The sequence below is a fragment of the Lissotriton vulgaris genome, chromosome 8, assembly GCF_964263255.1.
Source record: "Lissotriton vulgaris chromosome 8, aLisVul1.2, whole genome shotgun sequence".
Taxonomy (NCBI): domain Eukaryota; kingdom Metazoa; phylum Chordata; class Amphibia; order Caudata; family Salamandridae; genus Lissotriton; species Lissotriton vulgaris.
The window spans coordinates 1,548,757,624-1,548,761,764 of NC_141696.1; the positions used below are offsets into that span (position 1 = coordinate 1,548,757,624).

Sequence of the window (4,141 nt, forward strand, 5' to 3'; positions counted from 1 at the left end):
GATATGCATCCTTCAGGTCCAAACGTACCAGCCAATCGTTCTGTAGTAGAAGGTTTCTCAAAAGATGGATGCCCTCCATCTTGAAGTGTCTGTAAACCAACCATTCGTTGAATGATCGAAGGTTGATAACTGATCTGAACCCTTTGTCTTTCTTCTCGACCAGAAAGATGTTGCTGAGAAATCCGCTTGGATGAAGAGAGGAAGGAATGATGGCGCCTTTTATCAGCATATCCTGAACCTCTAAATCTACGAGCTCTTGATCTGCTTGCAAAAATCCAGTGGACGAGGTCTGGAGAGTTGAACGGGGGAACCGTAGAACTCTATGTGAAACCCCTGGACGGTTTCTAGAACCCAGGAATCTGAGGTTAGAGCCGACCAGGCCTGAAGAAACAAAGCAATCCTTCCCCCCAGTCGTACCGGAGATATGAGACCCTTGGAGTTGGACTGGTTGCCTCCACGTCCTCTGCCTTGGCCTCTGCCTCCACGGGAAGGATAGAAGGAGCCCTGCCTTCCATCATTCCATCCATTGTTTCTTCTGGGCTGACCTCTGTTGGAGCCTTGCTGGAACTGGCGGCCGGAAGAGCGACCCCTGCCTCTGCCGGCCCCGCCAAAAACCTTCTTAGGAAACATCTTTTTCATGGAAGCTTGCGCCTTGTCTAAGGCAGAAAAAGTTGCTACAAACTTCCCTAGCTCCTTAACAAAGGGGTCTCCAAACAAGGCACCTTGTGCCACAGAACCTGCCTCAGAAGAAGATAACTCGCCAAGTTTGGGATCTATCTTAAGTAAGAGGGAACGGCGACGCTCCGCAGACAGAGCACAGTTGACATTGCCAAGGAGACACATAGCCCTCTGTGCCCAACCCGCTACGTCATCAACTGGAAGTGGCCGGTCTCTTTGGAACGTTGGGCAAGTTCAATGATCTTTGTAAGGGGGCAAACCACTTCCAATAACTTGTCCTGACAAGCTTTCCAGGATCTGTCTATCCCTTTCTTAGGGTCCTTGATGTATTTGGCAAAAAACATGCATAGTTTTGGGTCTATCTCTGGAGTGGCCGCCACTCTATTGGGAAGAGAAGGGCGAGGGCACTCCGAACGTAGACGCAAACGCACATCCTGAGAGAGCGGTTGTCGATGCTTAGTGGAGACATAATCTGCCATAAACTTCTCAGGGATCCATTCCGATGAACGGGGTCTTAATATAGTAGAAGGGTCAAACATATCTGGAGAGACCAGATCACCATCTCCAAAATCTGAGACATTGGATTTAGGGCGCCAAGACCTGCTAACATCCGTCATGTCCTCAGAGGATGCATCCTCATCATCATCAATATAGTTGTCCTCATCATCATCTCCCTCTAGGGGAAACCCTTCCTCCGGGTCAAGGTCCTGGGTGGATCCACCACCAATCTCGCCGGGCGAGTCGTCCCCCCGGTAGGGTTCGCTTCTTAGCGTGCGCGCACTCTTGTGGAAGACCTCCGCAAGTCTGCTAAAGCCTTCCAGGTGCCCCGCATCACGCTTTTTGGCCGTACGTGAAGGCACAGAGAGTACCCCAATGGGCCCAGCCCCACTGTCCCCCAAAATCCCTTTACCAGTTTCGAATACGTGGGCAGACAGTTTGTTGACACTGTCCTGCAGAGGTGCCAGCGCCTGGGCAATAGCCGAAGACAGGAGTCTGTCCACCTCAGCAGGAGGGCGCAAAAGAGGCTGTGAAGGCTGGCTAGAATTATCAGCCACATAATTGTGATCTGGACTAGTCTGCATTTCCGCAGAGGAATGGGCACCCATAAACTAAATACACCCCAAACTACTTAAAAGGGGAATCCCCCACACAGGTACCCAGAAAAGGCTACACAAAAGAAACACAGCGTGTAAACTACCTGAGTCAATGTGGGAGTGACACAAGAATTTTTTTTTAAATGGCAATAAATGTCAGCCACAACAATATTCTTGCCACAACAAGCAGCGTCAGTGTGGGGAAATGAGGCACAATGTATAAATTGAAGCGCTATGCCTCAGCGCGTCTTCACCACAAGCGCGGTAAAAGCGCTGTGGAGAAAGCCGGTCAGCGTCTTAGAGAGACGACGCCACAGACCATGCACGCGCGAAGAAGAGACGCTCGGGCTAGAAGCCTACCGCGTCGCTAGGATATAAATAAACAAACAGCCTGCGAAGCAGAAAAAGTTGCTACGATTAATTTTGCCAAAAACAAGCTGCCAACAACAGATTTGACAAACTGCCACGCCACAGAATAAGTGAGGTAGAGAAACAATGACTTATCTTGACGTGGCAGCAATGGAGAAAGAGGAAGGACTACCGACGTGGGATACCTTTATGCTGTTGTATGGACTCTGATTGGTTATTGTGTTGCCATGACTACCGCTGCCATGTTGGTTAGGGTAGTTCATGACTGTTGTTTTTTATTTCATACTTTTAACGTGCTGTCCACGCGCCGAAGTTGCGCCTAAGTTAAGCCCGTCTGCGCCCGTCCGCGGCCGACCGGGGCTAGGGGCACAATACCCTGCCCAAATCATTTCTTACACCTCTTCCCAGCTTCACAGGCTACAGGGTCCGTGGGTTCTATCTGCCTCTACACACTCACGGATATCCCAGCTAGATTTATCCCCTCCTTCTCACTGTTCCTGTTCATTCACCTCTCCTATTCCGGCCCCCCCTCCCACAGAAGCCGTCAATACTGCCCCAGTTAAGACCCTTAAGGCGTATTATCTGAATACCAGATCGGCGGTGGCTCATTCACATGAATTATCAGTGTTGTTAGATCATCATGCACCAGATCTTCTCCTTTTAACCGAGACATGGTTCTGTGATGACTCCCTACCCACCTTGCTAGCTACATTGCCCGCCCCCTACTATGCACTTCGGGCCGATCGTTCATCCGGCAGAACGGGGGGTGGCGTCGCGGTCATTGCCCGTTCTGATCTTCCATTTCAACTGCTTTCTCTCCCCGATATTGCCACCACAGAGTATCTTGCCATTCGAACCACGTCCACATCCCCCCCTCTCACCTGTCTTCTCATTTATCGACCTCCCCAGTCGCCTCTACGATTTCTCCCTGATTTCCAGGAGGTGTTAGCCACCCTCTCGGTCAATAACTCTTCGGTGTTATTACTGGGTGACTTTAATTTTTGGCCCTCCGACCCAGCAGAGTGTTCATCTTCTAGAGAGTTTTCAGACACACTTTTATCTCTTAATTTTGTATCTCACGTATCTTCCCCAACTCACGTCAAGGGGCATATCTTGGACCAGATTTGGTCCTTGAACTGCCCTGTCGACTCCCTTCTTATTTCTCCTTGCACTTGGTCTGATCATCACCTGATTTCTTTTGTTCTTCCTATCAGTTCTCCAGTTAGGGCCCCCCTTCCCAAAAATGTCTGGGTCCGCTCGTGGAGTAGAGTTGACCCGGCGAACTTATCAGCTCTTTTAAGTGCTTCTTATCCCGTCTTACACGGGCTTTCCACCTCGGCTCAGGTTAACAGCATTGAACAATGGCTCTCCTCAGCCAGTGAGTCCATTGCCCCCTTGAAACGTCTGACCTCCAAGCGGGAAAAAGATGCCAACCTGTGGTTTACCGATGACCTGAAAACCATCAAATTATCGGTACGCCGTGCTGAGAGGGCCTGGAGGAGAAACTATTGTCCCATCTTAAGAGCTGATTTTACCACTCTATTAGCTCAATATAAGAATGCCATCTTGGCCGCTAAAACGGCCTATTTCTCCTCCAAGATCCTCACAGCCGAGAACCAATCAAGGGAAATTTTCTCAATTGTTCAGAACCTAGCCTTCTCAGATCGTACCTCTCTTAAGCCCTCTCCTTCCCTTGCCCTCTGTCACTCTCTGAATAGCTTTTTCATTGATAAAATTGCTGCCATTAAAGCTAATATCCCTGCACCTTCCCCGTCTTTTGTTGATCCTCAGTGCCCTCCTTCCCAAGGACAATTAAACTCTCTCCCCCTTCTGACCAAGGAATCCTTCACATCCTTAATCCCCCTTGTAAAATCTGGCTCTCCCCTTGACACCTGTCCCGCTCAAATACTCCGTCACACTTACATCTCTTGCCCTGATCCTCCCCTTCACTTACTAAACAGCTCACTCTCTCAGGGGGTTGTTCCCAACCCCTTGAAATC

The 4,141-nt window shown here is 49.7% G+C and overlaps 1 pseudogene; it reads right to left on the minus strand.

Moving 5' to 3' along the window:
- Positions 1-246: 246 nt before the first annotated feature.
- LOC147700348 (uncharacterized) lies at positions 247-1,784 on the minus strand (annotated as a pseudogene).
- Between the last annotated feature and the right edge of the window lie 2,357 nt (positions 1,785-4,141).